Source organism: Pinus tabuliformis, chromosome 9, assembly GCF_031772625.1.
Source record: "Pinus tabuliformis cultivar Carrire ecotype Pingquan chromosome 9, CPIR1, whole genome shotgun sequence".
Classification (NCBI taxonomy): domain Eukaryota; kingdom Viridiplantae; phylum Streptophyta; class Pinopsida; order Pinales; family Pinaceae; genus Pinus; species Pinus tabuliformis.
Genome location: NC_142307.1, coordinates 1,166,291,356 through 1,166,315,103, shown reverse-complemented (window position 1 = coordinate 1,166,315,103; position 23,748 = coordinate 1,166,291,356).

Below are 23,748 nucleotides of genomic sequence, written 5' to 3'. Positions count from 1 at the left end.
TCACAAACCAGACTTATCCACAAGTCCAGGATTAACATAACTATAATAATATCTAGAGTTAATCAAAATGGAAACAACTCGACCGCAAAGCTTACCTTCCATAACAATAATGGATGCCTTATTATCCTCGTGGTTGTTATCAAATGTTGCATAGATTCAAGGCATGCTCTGGACCACATCCCCAATTGTCTAAACCTCCTATGCATTATAGATCTTAGGTCTGCCACCTTGATACAATGGACAATCCTTCTCGTGATAATCCTTGCTAGATATCCAACACCCTTATTCTGCTACTCTCCAAGATGAGGTCCATGTCCCTTCTCAACCTCATTAAAATTATTGTAAGGAGCAACATTTTCCTTCTTACCTGCATCTCGAGGTCTTCCCCACTTCATTGGCCACTTTCCTTTAGTATTTTATTTCCTTTTCCAACCCTGATTAGACTCAGAATTATGCTTCGATTTCTCATAACGGTGCTTCAACTTCCCAATTACTTCTTCTAGTGACCGAGGCTCACCATACTCAATCTAATCCTTAAATTCTAATGGGAGTTCACTGCTGAACCTTTGAAATTTTTTCTTCTCAGCCTTAAGGTAAATAACATACCTCAACAACTCCAGGAACTTATTCATATATTCCTCATATGTCATAGATCACATCTCCATATCATAGAACTCCTTGGCCTTTCCATCACAGTACCTCTCTGAAAAGTACTTCTTCATGAAGAGTCTCTTGAATTCATGCCAACTCAACTCCTCTATCCTCATGTCTTTGACATGCTTCACATCTTCACACCAAATGTCTACTTTCCCTTTGATACAGAAAATAGCTATCCTGGCCTTCATGTTCTCTTTATAATCATGCAACTCAAAAAAATTCTTAATTCCAAGAAACCATGCCTCTGAATATTCCATCTTCTTCAACTCTCCATAGATTGTAGGTGGCTCGATTTCTTGAACTCATCTAGAAAGTATCCCTTCTCACTCCTCCTGTAAGGATGCTAGCGATGATGATCATGATACCTATTCGAACCAGAGCTACCATAGAAATGGTGGCCACTTCCTATCCCATCAAGTGTATCTAAGAACCTACCATTTTTTACTGTGTCATCCCTGTCTGACCTATGCTCTGACTGAGATTTTCTACCATGTGCCCCATTAGTCCTGTCCTCCTATCCATAACTGATCCAGGTTTGTCTCTGTCTCCACAAGTATGAAAAACTCTGAAGGATATCTACATTGAATTCTTCTTCTTCTTATTCTTGTTCCCTATCAAGTCTTTCTTGTGACTGAATGATTATGTCATTATCTACCTTGCAGTTACTTCTGATTTCTACCTTTAAACATCTCAAGGTATTTTCTATGTCAGGAGAGTACTCATCTCTTGGCTATTCATCTGATCTATAAGGAGAGTCTCGTGAACTGTAATCAACCATTATGCAAGTCATCTAATTTTCTTCTTCTTCCTACAAACATACCATGTCACATAACGGAATATAAACATACTCAACATAACTCAATGAAGTTTAGGGGAGGCTATCTCATCTGCAAAATCAATATATATTAGCACGATACATATATATACAATGAACTCATGCACGATACCCATAACCATGACAATGCATGCATGACAACCACATAGACACTAACATGCATGTTTGGCAATCACTTTTGCCTTGAGGTCCAGTTCTACAACCTCGCTCTAATACCATTCTATGGTATCAGATATCACCCAAAGTGAATGGAACTCACTTTGATACCACCCTGAAACTGCCCCCTCCCAAATTTTCCCAATTTCATTGGTCTATCAAGGTAAAAATGAGACAAAAAAATATTATGACATGACCCAACCTCCAAGCTTCAGTTATGAAAGTGGAGCTGACAATTGAGAATTAAAAACTTCAAAGTGACATCCCACAGGGCTTACAAGACACTCAAGGGTCAAAGAACCACCCCAAGTGACAAAACCCTAAGATAGATAGCTTTTCAGTGACCTGGTCCCACAACCGTGTGAACAATCTTGCAAGGGTGAGCTTATGACCATCCAACCGCATGCACAAGCCTGCCCAAAATCCTCAGTTCAAAGGGTGTGGTGCCAAGATCTAGGCCACAATTCCATGCCAACCTTTATACTACTGCCCAAAACTTCTTGAGACTTTACAGTATGATAAGTAGCTTAATGACAAGGCTAAACATACAAACGTGAATATGAAAAGTGACCTAACTTGGCCTAAACATGACAGTCATTTCGTCAAACATATGGTGAACATGTAAACTACAAGTCATGAATGCATATCTGATCATAGGAGTCTGAAACTTATCTGAGAATCACCAAGAAGGTCTAATTCCCTCTTGTAATAGTTGCAATAACACTTGTTAGCCCATACATTTATTAACCATCAATTACTTATCAAATCCTGAACAAGTCATAAAAATAATACATTACAAATCCATGCTTATAAGCAACATATAAATAGACTATTAACCATAACAAGATAACCATCAAATCACCATAATAAAAATTACAAGTTCTCATATATTAAAATATGAAAATAACTCTTATTAACTTATGCAAAAGCCAACCAAGTCAAGGACTTCCACGTACCACCCGACTATAGATTTGGCTTAACCAAGTATTTATTTAAGCTAATCACCCCCGTTCCATATTCCAAGCATGAATGTGGTATCTCAAGGCATGAACAACTAGGGCTTCCTGGAGATTAAACCATCTCCACCCTGAGGCTATCGTGATCTCGCCAAAACTGGTCAAGATATCATAAAGCCCAAATCAAGCTTTGATGCCTCAGAGTTTCTTCACCGTTACCTTAAGGAGTTTGCTTGTCTCCACCCACCTGTTGAGGGATTCCTAGAGATTAAACCACCTCCACCCCCAACCCTTGGGAATTTTCTTGAGACAACCTCACTCGATTCCAAAACCTTCTAGGAATCCAAAGCTCAACCTGAAAAGAATCCCATGATACCATGGCTACATAGAAATGGCAAGGCAAGGTTGAAGCCACTATCAAACAAGGGAAAACTCATGCCAATGACAAAAAATGAACCAAATACACAAATGCATGTACCATGTATTCACAAATCAGCTAGGAAATCACACATGCAACCTGTTTCCTGTGAATCCTCCCATTGAAGCTGCTTGATCCAACCTTCCTTGCTTGTCCTTTTTCTGCCTTCCTTCCTTCCTTGCCCGCTTTCTCCTCTTGGTTCTATTCTCTTTCTCTTTTCACTTGGCCCAAGCTAAAACTAACAAAAATATGTGAATTGATCCTCATAAGCCTGTTTATCATTGAGGCCTCTATTTTCCTTCAATTCTCCTCTCATGCACATTTATGACGCTTCATCTCCTTTTTATCCTATTTCCTTTATTTTTATAAATAAATGACAATTAATACCTCTTTGCCTTTGCCAATTTCCTTAGCCATAATAAAATGAAAATGGCACCAAATACGATGGATTTCATAACATTCACTAGTAGAAAATGGTGAAATTAGTGACTAAGTGACTAAAAACGTTAGTCACGACAACTTTTCCAAGTGAAATACTACAAAAAAATTAGCAATATTAAGAGACCCAACTAAAAACTACTAACATAAATGACTATTTTAGTCACCAGTTAAAATATACGACTAGCTAATAATTAATACTACTAAAAATGACTAACATACATGACTAATTTAGTCTAGGAAAAAAAAATATGACTACCTAACAAAAACTACAATAATATGAATTAGTCGTTTATGTTAGTCATTTTAATTGTGTCACTTCAACAATCTAAACTTACAAGTCATAGGGGATTCAAAGGTTGTTTTAGATTGGATGAAAGGATATACTTCCTTGTACACCTCTTTATTGGATCAAAGGATGATTAAAATTATGTATCTTATTAGAATCTTTAGGGTCATATCATTTGATCACATTCACAGGGAATCAAATTCAAAGGTTGACAAATTATCGAAAAGGGGAGTGGGCCAACACCTCCTTTTGCAACATGACATGACCACCTATATATGTTGCAACAACCTTTCCAACTTATTTAGTTGGTTGCACATATATTTCACATTTTTTCTTCGTCTTGCAAAGTGGTAGTGCTAAGGAGACCATATGAACTTTGATCAAATAATGCTCACTTAGTACCACTACCAAATTTCCTTCATGCAACTTGCATGATGATAAATGGATGACATTTGAATGTTACACATGTGTAAGTAGTCCACATTCAACTTTGTTGTCTTCATTGTCCTTAGTAACAATGACAAGTTTGAATATTTCCTTTATTTATCATTGCAAACACATAACTCTTTGTTGTCCCAAACATAGTTAATATTGTTGGCGTATGATCTATTAATTGCGGAATGGTCTCTTGATGATGATAACGAACTCTTAATCTCCAATGCTCATGAATACAATGAATGAATGATCTAATGCCTTACTTGTATAGACAATTTATGATTCATTTTCTATTTTTATTGTGCCATTGTATATATACTTCACTAGCATCTCATGCTATATGGTTAATTGAGCAAGCTTTATCTTTCATTTTTCAAGTATAATTTGGTTGCATGAATAAGAATAGTTGTGTAATTAAAATCATTCAAATTTTTTTAATAATTCATGGTTTGTTTGACTATTCGCACACTTATCCCTGACCTTTTACTTTGAGAGTGAGTAGTGTCAAATCACTAGTCTTCGTTAAGGAACTTCCTTTCATTACTTAATGACCTAGCTTAGCTCTATATTTAAGGATTGCCCCCTATATAACAATATCCCTCTGGTAGTCTAAAGAGTGAGAGAACGCCACCATGTGGACATTGGGTGGCTTGCTTGATGGGTGGGGTCGAGACTCTTTTATTTTTTATTTTTTTTGTGAGAGTGTTTGAGTGGAGATACAATTTAGAAAATGCTTACAAAAACATTAGTTTCCTTTATTTCCATCACCTAAAACACTTCGAATAAAATCATGTGCTTTTAATAAAATCTAATTTTGATAAATAATTAATTAAAAAATAAGATTATTATTATTATTGTTATTTTTTTGTATATGAGAGAATAGACAACTATAGCATGTTTGTATTTAAGGATCGATTCTATCCACTACCACAATCACCTCCAAGTGTACCCACATTGCCTCACACATGGCACACTGAGCTAATTGAAATTTAAACCAATAACATCATAAGAAATACCTTAACAACCCATTCTATCATCAACTAATCTAAACCATGGGACAAATTAAAACTTTTAATATTAAAAAAATATAGCCAATTTATTTTATTTGAAAATCAATTTTAACATCTAATTTGAAGAAAATGCTTAAAATAAAATTTAATGTGAAAAATGTTAAGCAAAATAACGTTGGGGTAAATTATAAAAATAAAAATAAGTAAAGTGAAATATAAAATTAATAATTATAATTATAATTAATAATTCAATAATCTTACTCCTAATTTACCAAGTGTGAGGGGAATAAAATTTCTTCATATACAAACCTTTTTTAAAGTGAAAAGAGATTTGATCCCCTCTGCCCTTGGTAAATCCAAAATTAAGATATAAAATTAAGATAGATCCAAGCTAGTTTATATCAATTTATGTAATTGAAATTAAAGAATTGTTATTTTAATGAAAAGTTACTTTCAAAAATATTTGTAATTTCCTCAATTTTGAAATAAAGCTAGCCTAGTTCCATCTTAACTCCAGATCTACCAAGCGACGAGTGGGAACACATCTCTTGAGGCGCAAACCTCTTTTTTGAGTGAAAAACTTGATGAAAGGCTTGTACCTCGAGAGATTTGATCCCTCTCGGCGCTTAATAGATCCCGAGTTAAGATGCGTCTAGGTTGGTTTCAGTCATGTGCGGCCAAAGAAAATCTAACGAACATATGATTAATTTTATCAATAATACGTAAATTCATCTAATATTAATATAATCATTTTAAATATTCTAATATGTCTCAGATTAATCTGTATATTTTAATTTTAAATTTTCTTAGTTGCCCCAGCTTGTTTTGATGATAATAACTTTAATGATGAAATATAAATTTTGAATGTAAAAGGACAATGTAATAGTGTTGAATGATAGAAAATGTGAATAATAAGAATATAGTCAATTAAAAATAGTATTCATTGTGGTTAATATAAAACTATTTTCTTCTATTATTCTTATTGTCACCCTTGTTACTTTTTTCATCTTTTCATATTGATTGTCATATTTTCATATCGATATATGAAAAGGACAGGTTAAACCATAGACCATTTAAATCTTTACCTCAATCTATTGTAGTAAACATCATTCCTTGTCTCTCCTTCTCTCCAATATTAATAGGTTGAATTACTATAACACAAAAATAATTGTACATTGTCAATAATTTTTTGTGCTTACACTGAAATCAATGCACAATGTTAATCCAATCACTTTAAAATTAATGTACCATCATACATTCAATTACATCAAAACAGAAATCAACATTTACACTGAAATTAATGAATCTAATGCAAACAATTAAATAAGATTAGAAAACAAAATTTACATCAAAATCACTGCATCTAATGAAAGAAATCAAATAAGATTAGAAATCAACGATTACACTCAAATCAATTCATCTAGTGCACGTAAGAAAATTGGATTATAAAGCAACATATACACTGAAATTAATGCACCTAGTGCAAGTAAGCAAATAGGATTATAAAGAAACATCTAAACTGAAATCAATGCATCTAGTGCAAGCAATCAAATAGGATTATAAATCACCATCTACGTTGAAATCAATGCATTTAGTGCAAGCAATCAAATAAGATTAGAAATCACCATCTACACTGCAATCAATGCATCTAGTGCAAGCAATCAAACATTATTAGAAATCAACATCTACATTGAAATCAATGCATCTAGTGTAAGCAATGGAATAGGAATAGAAATCAACATCTACATTGAAATCAATGCATTTAGTGCAAGCAATTAAATAGGATTAGAAATAATATACATTGAAATTAATGAATCTAGTGAAATCAATCAAATATCATTAGAAATCAAAATCTACACTAAAATCAATGCAGATGTGCAAGAAATCAAATTGGATTAGAAATCACTGTCTACATTGAAATCAACGTATCTAGTGAAAGAAATATTCTTCCCTCTCCCCCTCCCCCATATATATCTATATCTTCCTCCATCTATCCTTATTTTCCACTATATGTCAACCCCCCAAACACACATGCTATTTCACTTCATATCTATCAATTTCTTTGTCCCTCCCTCCCTCTCTCTATCTATCTCTTCTTTCCTCTCTCCACTTTCCATCTATATCTCTATCTCCATTTTCCTCTCTATATCACCACCAAAACATACACTCTATTTCTTCAATCTATCTACCTATCCATCACTCCTCCTCCTCTCTCTCTCTCTCTCTCTCTCTCTCTCCCCCGCTTCTATCTCTCTTCCCTACTTCTTTCCTCTCTCCCTCTCTTTCCATCCTCTTTATCACTCCCTCTCTATCTCTCCACCTTTCTCTCTATATTTCTTTCTTCTTACCTCTCTCCCTCTCTCTCCATCCTCTTTATCACTCCTCTATCTCTCCACCTTTCTCTCTATATTTATTTCTTCTTACCTCTCTCTCTCTCCCCCTCCAACTCCATCTCTCTTTCCCTCCCTCACTCCACTCTCTCACATCCTCTCTCTCTTACTCTTCTACCTCCAACTCTGTTACTATATCCCTCCCTCTCTCCTTCTCTCCCCCATTCTCTCCATCTCTCCTTCTTTGTCTTTATCTCAACCCCAAACATACACACTCTCTCTCCATATCTCCCTTGTTACTCCCTCTATCTCTCCACTTCTCACTCTCTATGTATTTCTTCATCCCTCCCTCTCTCCCCTTCCAACTCCATCTCCCTATCCCTCCCTCTCTTCTCCTCTCTCTCAAATATTCTCTCTTGTACTTCCTCTTTCTCCCTTTCTCTCCTACCTCCCTCTCTCTTCCCACATCTCTCTCTCTCTCTCTCTCTCTCTCTCTCTCTCTCTCTCTCTTGCCCTCCAATCCTATCTCTTCCCCACATCTCTCTCTCTCTCTCTCTCTCTCTCTCTCTATCTATATCTCTATATATCTATATATCTCTCTCTCTCTCTCTCTCTCTCTCTCTCTATATATATATATATATATATTACTATATCCCTCCCTCTTTCCTTCTTTCTCCTTCTCTCCCCCCTTCTCTCTATCTCTCCTTTCTATCCATCTCTCCCTTGTAACTCCCTCTCTATCCACTTCTCACTCTCTATGTCTTTCTTCTTCCCTCCCTCTTCCCCCCTCCAACTCCATATATATATCCCTCCCTCTCTCCTCTCTCTCATCCTTCCTCTCTCGCCCTTTCTCTCCTACATTTATCTCTCTTCCCTCGTCTCTCTATCTCTCTCTCTCTCTGCCCTCCAATCCTCTCACTATCTCCCCCCCACTCTCCTCTCTCTCCCCCCTCCATCTTTGTGTCTCCCACTCCCTCTTTTAACCTTCTCTACCTCTCTCTCTTTTTATTCCTCCTCTCCCCTCTCCTTCAATTTATCACCATCTCTCCCTTGTCACTCCCCTTATCTCTCCACCTCTATAACTTTATGTCTTTGTTCTTACCTCCCATATATATAGAGTTAATATATATCATGATATATTAACATATATTATAATATAACAAATTTAATATTGGATTAAAACAAAGTTGTTATACTCAATAATATCAATATTATGATATATTAATATGGATATTAAATTTAATAATAATAATAATAATATTTTAATGTTAATATTATGGTTAATAGTATTTTTTGCATGGTATTAATAATAATTTGGCCCATGGTATTTTGCCCATAGGTTTCACCTAAATAAAACCTATTTTTTGAGTGTTAGTAAGTGTAAAGAAGTTTATGGAGAAAATATAAAAAGAGGTTTTATTTATTTACCATACCTCTTGTTTATTTATATTTTTATTTATTTATCATATTTCTTTTATTTACAATGGTATTTGGCCCATAGGCTTGGTATATAATTAGATGTTGATTCCTAATATTTTGAGAAGAGTTTTAGGGCGAAAATCACCACACTTGCTGGTTTGAAATGGGTCGACAAATGAATTATAATGTGATTTCAGCTGAAAACTCTTCTCAAAATATTGATATGGATCACAGAAGCCTAAATTCAATAGTTGATTTCTAATCTTATTTGATATGTTTTTATTTATTTACCATACATCTTTATACCTCTTTTATATTTATTTATTTATCATACCTCTTTTATAAATATGGTAATTGGCCCATGGTGTTAATAATTATCTATCCAGGAGGATCCACCTAAATAAAACTTATTTTTCGAGTTTTTATAAATATAAAGAGGTTAATGGAGTAAAGATAAAAAGAGGTTTTATTTATTTACCATACCTCTAGTTTATTTAATTTTTTTATTTATTTACCATACCTTTGGAGTAAATATAAAAAAAGTCCTATTTGTTTACCATACTTTTGGTTTATTTATATTTTAAATTTATGTTTTGTTTATACATAATAATAATAATTAGATTGATTTTTAAAGAGGCCGACATTAGATTAACAATGTTAAATGTTAAATGTTAAATATTAACGTTTACATTTACGTTTATGTTTACATTTACATTTAAGCTTACATGTTTACGTTTTTATGGGAGATCTACCCCATGGGCCCAATAATTATTTTATTTTTAATCTGAAATTACAAATAACTTTGAAAATACATATAAATAACCAAAAACAATTTTATATTAATTAAAATAAAATAAATTTCAATTAATTGAAAGTTAAAATAATATTATAATTTGAATGAAAAGTTTCTTTCTATTTATAAAGAGAGTAAAGCGATTTGTAATTCTTTTATTTAAACTTTGAATTACAAATAACTTAATAATTTAATAATTTAAACTGCTGTAAATTTGGGGTTTTGGGTGATTTTGCTAAACAGTAGGGGTTATAGATCATCTTGCCTTGATAATTCGCAATGTAAAGGCATTGTTTTAGATCTAGCACTGTTTCTACCAAGGTAACACATATCCAAATCTTTGGAACGATAAAACTGATCCAGATGGTGTTGTGGATCCATGTGTTTGGTGCCCCTGAAAACTGACATCTCAACCATTAGAGTGATTTCATATTCTATCGACATTGAACTAGCGGCAACTAGTTGGGAACTAGAGAAAGAGAGATGTAGTGAGCTGCTGAAACCTCGAAAAAAACTAGTAGGTTTTTAGATTTGAGGTTCTTAATAATGGATATATGGTGGGTGCTTTAGATGTTGGTTACATGTCTGGAAATTCGAACCACTGTCGATGATCAATGGATGTCGAGGTTTCATCGAAAGTCGGTCTTTGACAAAGTTGAGGAAACCTTTATATCCAATGCTCGATTACTCTCACATTGTTGTTGAGCTAAATCAAATATTTAGCTTGTAGAATGATTGATCCAATCATTACACACTATAGCAAAGGTCAACTATCTTGCTTGATACTCTGCTAGATCTCGTGAGTAACTCTTAACAAAGTGTGAAAAGCCATTTCGTAATTAATTTTAGATCTGGTGAGTAACTCTTAACAAAGTGTGAAAAAGCATTTCGTAATTAATTTTAGATTTTTTGGAGTATTAATTTTTTATTATTATTACATTACGTTTTTCATCTATATTCGGAAAATGACAGTGGATGGTTCCAAACTTAGATTTTAGATTTTTTATTTCTCCACATTATTTATTTCTCTTGGGAGATCAGATCTTCCATATATGCTTTCAAAACTTCGACCCAAAAAACCATTACCCGTTTTTCTCTTAAATGTGTTATATTTTTTTTGTTGAATCCAAATCGCAGATAAGATATGGTTGCAAATGCAACTTTAGCAACCATGGCGAAACACACAGGAAATCATGGCATAAAGGTTTATCAGGTTAATTCTTCAGTGGTAAATCCCATAACAATTCAAGAATTTTAAAAAATAATATTTGAACAATTAAAATGTAATCCCTACATTGATCGGAAAGGAAACCTAGTAAAACTGTTGAAGCAATTGACCTGCGTTAATACTATGGATAATTATGCACACGCTTGGGACAAAACAGTTGTAACGATACTCTGTGTTTCTTACTCGAAATTTTGATGATAAGTCGAATTTGAAAAGTTAATTTTACTTTGCATATAATCTCTGTTCGAGTAGATTCGTTACTTAATCTAAAGAATTATAGATTCACCATATATATATATATATATATATATATATATATATATATATATATATATATATATATATACATAAATGAATCATTGCAAACTGATAGTCATATTGCAGAGAGCAAGGTTGTCAAGATCATCTACAAAATATATGTTACAACAATTGAAGCACCTAGAAAAGATCTACCAGCCATATGCATTCTAATAAGAAAGGTGAATTATGTGAAATGGAGATGAAATACAAATTTGTTGGTGTTGTATTGTTTTAAACATTTTGATTGGCAATCAAGCAGATACATTAATAATTTTTTTAATATATTTGTGCAGATTCGATATAATTCTACAAAATTGTTTGAAGAGCTCTCTCAATATGAACGAGACAGTTTCAGATTTGATGTTAAGATTATCGAGTGGAAAAATTACATCGGAAATATTCATATTCCCTGACTTTGTGAATATATCTTAAGTGAGTGAATATGTATGAGTGGATCACAATGGTTGCAATGACCATGAAGACATCAATTTTCACTCACTGGGTTCACTATTTCTGGGAGAGTGATGGGGGTTGTTGGAGCAGAAAGTTGTCCATATATAAATGGATGTCATGCCAATGTGAAGGTTGAACTCATTTCCACTAGCAATGATCTCGTTAATGTTGTGTTTACGTTGCAGGGAGGTAGTTACACGTTTACAAATATTACTCCAAGGAAATATAGGCTTACACGTTCACAAATATTACTCCATGAACTTCATCAATCCTCGAGAAGTATACAAATATTAGGTCATATCAAATCCCACTACATTGTTTTTCAAAAAGGAAAGGCCATGATATTTTTATCTCTTTGCCTTCGTTTGATACACATAATAATTTTGGAGATTCCTTAAGGATGAGTGTCTAGAGGACACAGTAGCCCTCCATGAAATCAACTGTGAAGAAGTAGAAAGAGCGGGCTCTGTGAGCCTCTTGTTAAATAGAGGAAGAAGATACAAGGTCATACCTAACGTCGATCCTAGCTAGGATGGCGCTACGCATGAGGTATAATGATTGAGGTTTATAGAGTATATTTTCTATAATCTTCTCTTTCAAATATGTGATTCTTATGTTCTCTTAACAATTTTCCAAAGAGGCTCTCCAGAGATGGAGTTGGGCTTTGGAAACTTGGTAGTGGATGACATCTTTTATGTCCCAAGTTATGATATGGATGGCTTAGTTGTTTCTCAAGGTAACCCTATTTTAGGTGTTCATGTATACCTTTATTCAAATGATGTCCATGAGGTGAAGTGCCCTCAAAGAAGCTCCTTCACCAAATCAAGTGCTTTGTCATGCAATATCTGATGCAGATGGAAAATTTGCTTTTAATTTTATTCCATGTGGAAAAAAAGGTTGTTGCCATTCTACAAGGGTGAGAATACAATATTTGATGTTTCACTTCCATCTATAGAGTTTCTTGTTGAGCACAGTCATGTTAATATATCTCATTCATTTCAGGTCACAGGTTTCTCAGTTAGAGGACTTGTGGTGACTTCCGAAGGAGTTCATTTTGAAGGTGTTAAGATATTAGTTGATGGGTGAGAAAGAGCTACAAAAAATGTCCAGGGATATTATAAACTTAATCTTGCAACATCAACACGCTACACAATCAAGGTTGAGAAGGATCACTTCAAGTTTAGCAGTTTGGAGAATTTCATGGTTGTGCCAAACATGGCTTCAATCCTAAAGATAGAAGCAACAAATTATAATATTTGTGGTTCCCTAAAACTAATGACAAATGGCTATTATGGAAAGCATCAAGTTGGCTTGACACACGGCCTAGACAATGTTAACCCTCAACTAAAGAGGATTGATGATATGGGAAACTTTTGCTTCGAGGTTCAACCAGGTTAATATCGAATATCCCCGCTGACCACAACATCAGAACGTGATTCTGGTCTTTAATTTTCACCATCACATATTGATGTGACAGTAACCAGACCAATGTTTGACATTGAATTTATAAAGGCCCTTGTTGATATCTGTGGATCGGTGATATGCAATGAAGGATGTGACTCCTCAGTTTCTATATCACTTACTTCTTTGGCTGTTGAACTCTGGGTTCAGAGAAGCTTAACTCTTTAAGTTTAACAAATGAGAGTAGTGACTTCATATCTGAGAAATTCCTACCTGGTACATTGTGTCTTGAGGTAAAACATGGACCTTCATTTGATTTGTTGGATTGGGATGATGACTAGTGTTGGGAGAGAAAGGTTATTGATGTCAATGTTGGTGTTTCTGATCATTTAGAGATAGTGTTTATCCAAAATGCTATTGGTTGTGTATTATGTATACTCATAATGTGGCTTCTTACATCGTACAGCCAAACAAAGAACCCATGAATTTGTTGATTGAGAAAGGATGGTAGCAAATCCATTTAGAAGCTTCTCATGTGCACATGCTTAATTTCTTGAACTCGTGCATTTTCTTTGGAATGTCTTCATTAGAATTCAATGTATTGAACCATAAGCATATATATTTTATTGGTGAAAAATATCCACTAAGTGGTGAAATGCATGTTTATTCAAGTTCTTATCCCAAAGCAAATGAGTTGTCTCAAAGTATTATTGTTGACATATGGAAAAAGGAGGGTGCATTTATAGATATGATCAATAATGACAAACTTTTTTCAAGTGCTAATGGACCAAGCAACATTTTTGTATATCAGTACACTCATTGGGCCAATCTTGAAGATGAAATGGTCTTTTTTCTAAGAGATAAAAGGAATGCTAGTGAGAAAAATAGTTTTGAAAAGGTCTTGTTTTATCCAAGAAGTCGGCACATTGTTATTAAAACTAACGGGTTCCAACCTGTTATTCGTTATTTTGTGGGGTTCCCATGAAAGTACATTCAGGGTCAATGCTACTAGCAATCACAGGTGTTGACATTAAAATAATTTCTCAAAATGATAGTCGCAATGGTCTTCCGAAAAAGGGTGACTTGGTTCTTCAAACTTTGACATGATCAGATGGTGTGTTTTTGGGTGGTCCTGTGTATGATGATACTGAGTACTATGTTGAAGCTTCCAAGGGATATCATTTAAAATCACTTGCATAGGACCCATTTTGAAGCTTAGTTGTATGCTCGTCCAATTTGATCGGACGCCCCACTCGACTAGCCGAACCATAAAGAATATTTGATCGTCATTGTTCGACCTTCTATGTACTCCTTGCATTTGTGGTCCTTAGTAGAGGAATCACTGAATTTGCACCATAAAGAATATTTGATCATCAGTATTTGACCTTCTGTGTACTCCCTGCATTTGTGGTCCTTAGTAGAGGAATCACTGAATTTGCATCAAACAACTGCTAGATATGGACAAAACCTCTTCAATCGCAGTGCTTCAAACTACAACCATGTAAGTCTGGATTTTACTATTACTTTCGACGCTTTACAATGAAACCAGTGTAAATGCAGGTTGTATGTGGATAAAATATAAACCACTGTAAATGCAGGCTATCTTGTATGTGTATGCAGGGGCATACATGATAAAATATTTGAGAGTGAATGGGATATTGTTTCAAGAGCTTTCATGCTCTATCTTGAGATTCAATATGCAACGTGGAAGTAATTTTACCGTACTAGAAATGGACTCATATCTTGATAATGCATACAATTTCTTTGTGGACATATTAATTGAGATGATGGGGAGGTTTAAATCATTAAAGGATCTAGTCATATATGTTGTGCCTTTGCTTAAATAAATGTGTGTCTTCTCAATTTGTTGTTCGAGAGGCTTCCTAATCTCCAACAACTTTATCTTGGTAAAAACATAAATTCCGCTTTTCTTTTACATGTGCAACGAACAATGTGTTTCAATGTTTAAGAATTTTTGCATTTGCTACTTAGTTGTCAGGTATAACATACAATTTTTTTTTATACAAAGCATATATTGATGTAGCTTAGGTTGAATATTATGTTTTGGTTCATTATTATGTCCTGTTAGCAGATTCAGTATATCCAATAGATATGAAACAAAACCAAGTAACGACTTTGTTTCATATATATTCCTTAATGTAAATCTACACTACCTAAATTAAAAAAGTTAACCAGTTATAAGTTGTGAAAAGACCATAAAATTCTTCCATGGTTTTTTCCATGATGTTCATAATGAAAATTTATGCCTTTTACCTCATAAATAAGTGTAGAGTTGGCTTATTCTGGTTTTGAAATGCAATGCAGGAACTTTCAAAATATCCCATGCCTCGACATCTTAGATCCCCACTCTCTCATCTCCGTATATACGGGTTTATGTAGACATAACTGAATTTCATGATAGGGAAATCAATGTATTAGGTTGCTTTCTTCAGAGCACCCCTTCTCTAGAGATGATAGAACTTTGTTTAACTGATGACTTGAATTATGATGATCCACGATATGTAAAGTTTTTTGAGGAAGTGATGTATTTGAATAGAGTTTCAAAGCAATCAAGGATATTGGTATGAGAATCTTATTTTTAAATACACGCTTCAAAATACTTAAACCATTGACCAGTAAAAAGGCTTTCTGGCATCATTTTTTTTGTTTACGGAAGGGTATGACCAATGCAAGTTGTATGTGGATACGAGGATGTGGACACCAATGGAATGACCTTCTTAGTCTTGGGAAATATTGAGTATGGAAGCGGATAACAATCTCATGGAGTGGGTATGCGACATTTTGCCCCATTTTCATTTTGTTTATCATTCATTGTTTGTGTTGGTTCCAATAGTCAATTTTAATTATTTATCTTTTTGTCATTTATATCATTAACATTCCATGTTTCCTAAGCAAGGTAACATTTTCGGTTGCTTTAGATGAGCAGCCTGTAGGATTAGGATGTTTCCAATGAGTTTTTAACATTTTTCCAATATGCCTTGTTGATTTTGGATTGTCATTGCGGGTTATCGGTTTAATTGTTATCTGGTTTGACATTCGATTGCCAACGAAATTCCATACTTTTATAAATTATTTGTATGTTAATTTTTAAAAGTATTTAAGAAATTTGTCTTTAGTAGCCACACTTCAAACAATGGATTTCACACTACTAGGTTTAAGGTTTGGGTTATATATTTGGTTAAAATTTCCCATGATTTATATCATATCTCAAGTGTTAGGTTTGGGTTATTTATTTGGTCAAAATTTCCCAAGATTTATATCATATCTCAGCCTTTTGAAATTCATGCATTCATTCCATTCGAATGTAACACATCACGACAAGGATGAGCCCTATTAAGCTCACCAACTCTGTTACTATGCTTCATGAATCATAATTCAAATGGACTCTGAATTTGGTTCTTTTCCTTGACTAAACAGTATTAAGAAAAATCCTCTCATTCAAACTCAACCCCAAGTCATACTCAAAATTTTGACATGTGAATAACATTGGCTCGGCAGAAAGTTTGACACTCAAGTCCTTGCAAGTAAGACAAGATTGTCCATTTTTTTTAAATTGGTCATATCCTTAAATTGTTAGCCCTTGGACTCCTTCATTAAAGAAAATATCATTCTATGATCTTGATAATTGGTCTATCAAAACGTGGATGGGCCGAAATATGAGTTAAGGAGTAGAGAAAGAAAGTTTCCATGACACTGCGTAGAATATTTTGAACTTTTGGGGGCACATCACGTGACACTACCATCACCGCACCAACATTTTTTGGTAAAGTTCCACTGGAAGAGGCATCCACTGATTCACGTTCCTCAATCTGTGACTATAAAGATGATTCTTCCTGAACATGTTTCCTAGATGATGATAATGATATATAGGCCTTATCATCATAAAGTGTGGACTTTTGTTCTTTACCCGTGCTCCACCTTCCCCCTCCAAATTCTATATAAGTATCCGTTTCTCTTGCATGCTTCCCTCCGATTGCAAATTTATACCCATACCTGAAATCCTCATCTTGATCTTGGTTCTTACGCTTATATTCTTATTCTAATCTAAGCAATCGGAAAAGCATTACTTCCCTACCACCACAAATAGATAAACCATTTTTCCTACACTATCTTTCAAGCTCCACAAGAGGAATACTAAACAATTCTCGAGTTGTTTCTCCCTCTCCAATCACCATAGAAACATCTTGATTTGGACCAAATCCATCTATTATGTTCGTAAGATTCGATTCAAAACTATCAAGGTCCTTCAATGGTAAGGCATCTCCACATATTGAATGAAAGGGAGGGGCACCTAAATTTCCAAACCGAAGAAAGGTAGCTCTCTTTCCACTCACATAAGCATATGAAAGGAGAAACCAGTCTGACCAAACCTGGAGAACTTTCATTATTCTCTCCTGCAAGGACACTGTAATATAAATGTGAGAAAAATCACAAAAAGATCCACACAGTCATTACACTAATTATGATATACTTTTTTTTACGAGTAAAAATTACCGGTTGCCTTTCTAATTGATGACTAATAAGGGGCTTGATCTTAATACATGATCTATTTTCATCATTACTATCCTCAACATGTTCTATTATTTAGAGTGAGATTTCATGAATTGGCAGTTGTGTTTTTCCACATTTCTGTTTTTATATCCCACACAATTGGAATCCTTCTACATTTAACCTCCTCTACTTCCCTAGGCTACATGTGTTAAAGAGGGTACAAAACACTAATGATATGCTCTTTTGCCAAAAGTTCTTCTCATTTTTTGGATGAATTATGTGGAAATTTTATTCATGCCAATTATGTGTCAGGAAATAATGTTCTATTATTCTTTTTTATCATCTCTTGTTTATGAGTTAGTAGGATTCTATTGTACTAGTTCATTATGACAATGTCATGTAAAGATCAAGTTGAGTGGGTTTTACATTTCATTTCCACTGTAGTCAACAACTGAATATATAAGTTTTCTGTTAGGTTGAATGATGGGACAACACACTTGATTTCCACTAGTGCTCTATTTTTCATATACTAGCACAAGTGCACAAATACAAACTCACTTTTCTTTTTACCTGGATAAGAAAATGATGACAAATTTATATTTTGTAGTGATGAGGATAAAGCTATGTATTGGAGCTAGACCTTGAGCCCTTCAATTCATCCTTTCCTTACCCAACACGACCATCTCCTATGGTAACGAAGTTCAATTTCTGAACCAACATTTGTCTTCAATACTATTTCATGATAAAGAAAGAACAAAACCATTGTTGGATTTCCTTTGAACACACAAATACCAAAGCCATGTCATTTTTCTTTCCTTGGTTAATATATTGCATCATTGTGTTTGATAGTTAATTCATTATTATTCTATGCCAATAAATATATATCAAATAGTAGAGAAGGATGACTTGGCTGTTTTAGAGATATATAATATGAATTAATCAAATATTCACGGGGTTATTTCGATTCTCATCTTTCTATTTCACTTCTTTAGAGAAAACTATGTATTCAAATACCAACTCAACTCAAACAAAACTAAAATAGAGAATCTTAGTTATGAAGGTGTTTCTCCCTCCATACCTTATAATGACATTATTTTTTTTTGAATTATACTTGAAGTTCACTGATAATAACCTGGATTTATATATTTCTTTTCGCACCAAATTGAAATCATGGTAAAAATATGAATATCCCATTAAATATGACCTAAAGATGGTTCAAAGAATATCACCTTTAGTTCAAGCACATGGCAGAGTAATTTCTGAGGTGTGAAGTTTTATTAGAGGCATTGTTTGTTTATTTGTTTTGGTTACAAAATGGTTTTCTCTTGCTTTTATGTGACTTTCAATTTATCATATCTAGCATTTTGAGAAATGGGAAAGAATAATGTGTGACATTTATCTTGTAGAAATTGATGTTGAATGAAAGGATATATAGTTTAACCAAGCTACAATCCGCTTTGGTAAAGATAGAGCGACATCTTAAAAATTTACTTAAGAATACACCACATACATAGTTTGAACATAAGTAATATATGGATTTTTCGCTTGCACATATGTTTTTTTTTCTATCCAAGATATCACAACAAGACAAATATTGATATTGTAGAAATTGTTAGAGGACCTCATTGAGGTCAATTTTTCTGATATTCTAATTGATTGATACATTCTCATAACAGAAAGGCTTTAGATACGCATTAATATGTTACCAAAACAAATTATATTCAAAGCTTATACATATACAAGATAAAAACAAATGTCAATTCCTTCATTTGATTGTTACTTGACTCTAGTATGGGCAAGTTACTTGAAATGTGATTGGAAAAAGGATGGGGAGACAATATAGAGATCATGTCTTGGATATGATTCATTTGTTGTTGGAGATCCTTTAGGCACTTCAGCCATCAACTTTGGAAATGTTTCTAGTAAATATTCATATGGTTTTTAGTGTTGTGATTCTTTCACCTGATGGTCATTTTGGGCAAGCAAATGTTTTAGGAATGCATGATAAGATATCGATGGACATGTAAACGTTATAATTGCAATGTCCATTCCATGATATCCTCTCTTTATTGTTTGATTGTATTTTGAACGTTTATTTCGATTTTTCTTTGTATTTTAACTATGAAATTGAAAGTACTTGGTATTATGTTTGTTTAAACAACAACCAAAGCTTGAAGACAAAATTAATATTACACGATATTGATTGAAATCCTTTTAATTGTTTTGTATTGAAATATTTTCATGATTATTAGAAAAGTTCACTTTCATGTTGTTATTTGAGAACATGATGTTTATATACTTGACCAAGTTCATACATTAAACAACAAATTGTTGTTGCGAATAAAATGACAAGGATTAGACATCACACCTCAAATTATTTGTTTTAACAAGTTATTTACAGCTTGAGCTTTTTAGCATGTAACTTAGTTGGCATTATTGTGCCAAGCTTTCCCTGAAGGTTGAGTACTAAGTTACTAAGGTGTTCTTTTCTATGGTGACTTTAATTTATTTATACAATTCATCTGACCACATAGTGGCCACTATCACTTAACTGAAGAAAACTTGTTTGAGTTTATTTCTTGTATAGGGAAGAATGGCTTTAACATTGTTGATGTTGAGGTATATGTAATATAAATCCTGTATAGTCTACTTTCATTTATATTCTAGTGTTCATCATCTTTCATGTCTTACACTCTGCATTCTATGTTCTTTTGTTTTCAGAAAAGGAACTCAGTATTGATGGTAAGTAGTAGGATTTGAAGAAAGAGGAGAACAATAACACTAGAGCGACAAATGAAAAAAGTGAGAGAAGAGAACCGGTCTAGTGGTACCCTTAAATCCAATATCCCACATAAGGAACACACATAGAGACTGATGTTCAAGTCTTCATAGTTGGTGAATTCACCTGCAATGGCTTGACAACACAGTGATAATGTTTTATAGTGATGAAACAACATTTCATGTGTAAATTGTAGTCCAACGAATGTTAAGTTGGAAACTCATATTGTAATACTCGACATTTCATATAATATAATTTATGTGGTTGAAATTATTTATAGTTGCACTTGATATTGTTTCGTATTTTAACTAACATATGTAATTTTGAATTTTCATATTAGATGAAGCAATTCACATTGTATGATGTTTTTTTAATTTAGTCGCAAAATCATACTAATTAATCTATGTTGATTAATAATGAACACATAAAATAAATCTAAAACTACTAAATTAGTCATTTATATAATGAATATGATACTATAAAAAAATATAAATGACTACTGCAGATGATTAATTTTTCATTACAAATGACAACTAAATTTTGCATATATGTGACTATTAGTAGCTAATCTACAGTGTCTTATAACACGACAAAAATTTAGTCATATTTCTTTGGTCATTAATTGGTTTCAAACGACGACTAAAATTTGCATATATATGACTATTAGTAGCTAATTTACAGTATCTTATAACACGACCAACATTTTGGTCATATTTCTTTGGTCATTAATTGGTTTTCTCAGATGATCATATAGTAATATATTTTGTTGTATATTTAGTCATTAATTGTGGCAATTAATGACTAAATCAATAACTAAATTAATGACCAAATTTATGACTAAATATACTGCTAGATGATAAAATTGAGACAATCAATTAATGACTAAGTTAAAAACGACTAAAAGTTGGTCGCGTTATAAGATACTGTGAATTATATACTACTGGTCACCGACTGAAAAAGAGTCATTTATATGCAAATTTTAGTCGTTGTTTAAGTAACTAATTAGTCATTTTGTACTAGTGATTCAATTTGGAATACATGCCCCAATAAACTTGGTCTTATTTTTCCTTTATTAACTTTATTACATGAACTTTTAACTTAGGGTTGTTATAGACACAACAAAATTCCACGAGAGATTCAAGAAAGAGTACATGGAATTCTACTTGTGCCAAGGATATTTTGAGAAATGGAAACCTTGATATGATGGAATATGCATAGATCATAACAAATGTTGTTGTAGATACCATGTAGAGTTTGATTAATTTTATGACACATTGGTACACATCCATCATGTTTTGTATCCTAACATTGTGCAGGATTTCTCATACATACTACCACCAATTTCATTGAGATAATGTATTCATACATAACCTCATGTGTCCAAGGGCTGACAGAAAAAAATATTATGCTAAATATTGTTTAATAGGGATGTGCATTAGGTGCACTTGATTTGAATTGATTCGATGCATTCATGAAAATTAGTAGCATGAATTTGGGAGGATCATAGTAGATATGTAGAGTTTGAAATTGTTACCTATGAACTAGATAGTGGGAAAGAAAGAAAAAAGATTGCATTATTGAAGTCCTAGGTAAGTGTTGATTCTTGGAAATGACCAAGCTAACATGATGGAGATCACCCATTCAAAGCCCCAATTAGACCCTTCCCCATTTATGAAGGTGATTCCAACCAAAACGTGGGCGTAGTTGCGACCTAAAGGATTTTTCTCCAAAATAGAATCTTTAACAAAGTTTGGAAAGAATTAATGTATACCAAAACTAATTTCTAATTAAATAAACAAATATAATCTAAACTATGTAAGCATGTCCTAGGACTATTAGTATTCCCGTGCATGAAATGCAATGGCCAAGTCAAATGGAAAAATAAACACTTTTCTCAAAATCCCAATGTTTTCCTATGTTTTCCATTAGGCAGGTTTCCTGTTGAAAATTCTAACTAGGTTCAGTCTTCATAATTATCATTATACTTGTATCATTACGTATTTTATGTAAAAAGAAGAAAAATAATAAAAATAATTTTATTATTACTAGTATTTTATTAGATAAGTATGTTCTTCACACTTCTAGGATTTGTTGAGTCAAAGAGTCAATTTCCTATTTGGACCTATTGTAAAGAAAAAGGAAAAATAAATTTGTAAAAAATGTAATTTGGGTAAATTTACCCCAAGAAGTCAAGTCCACCCTCCTAATGTCCAGTGAGCTCAATGAAAAGTTGTGTCTTTTCACATATGAGAACAATTATATATAGGCATGTGTCCTCCTCCATTTGGGCAAGCAATCATTAGGGGGATTTTAAGGTCTGAAATGGGCCTCCTAAGGAAATTATAAAATAATAGTGGAAATAATAAAATAAGATTAGATTACATCATCAAATTTTAGAGGGAAAAAAGAAAAAACTATTTTCTCAACTCGTATTTTCAACTTATCTCCCTATGGGTTTACTCAAATTGAGAGTAGAAACACTCGTTGGATGTAGAATTTGATTCCACATCCAAGGAGTACCCATGTTGCATACTACCGCTGGACCCTGCTACACGAAAAATTTTAAGTACATGAAAAACGTGATAGCAATCACGTTTTTCATGTATTTCTCATTTTTTCGTGTAGCGGAGTCCATCGAAAGTATGCAACATGGATACTTCTTGTATGAGGAATTAAATTTTGCATCCAACAAGTACTCTTGCTCGAAATTTGAGTAAACCCTTACGGAGATAAGTTGAAAATATGAGTTGAAAAAGTAGTTTTATTATTTTATTATTTTTTAATCATTTTACTTTTTTACTCCAAAAATCGTGAATCATCCCCAATGGTTGACATCATCATCTTGAATCCTATTGGTTCTTATAAAATTTATTTTGGTTGTACATTTTTTTAGGAGGCCCATTTTAGAGCTCAAAATTCCCCTAATGTTGCAGTGTGTTCTGTGATTAGCTCTGAAGAAAAAGATGTGAAGTTCTGAGGCTATATGTTTTGCAAGGGTTAGCGAGTTTTTGAGGCTACATATCTGAAAAAAGTGTGAGCTTCTTTGGCTCCTAAAAGACATGAAAAGTGCTATCTTTTTTGGCATCAAAATGATTGAAATAAGAGAAAAAAAAATTGTGAGTTTTTAGAGGACTTTACTTGGCTTCTTGGAGGATATATTTGGGTCTTGTATTTCTCACTTTGATTTGATTCTATAAGAAGAGTTTTTCTGGATTTTCCCCTTGGAGGGGTTTTTCCCTCACTTGGAACCTATATCTTGTGTCCATTTTTTTTTGTGATCTTCATGTTCATGTTTTGGTAATTGTTTGATGAAAAGAAGGTATTAAAAGAAATAATAAG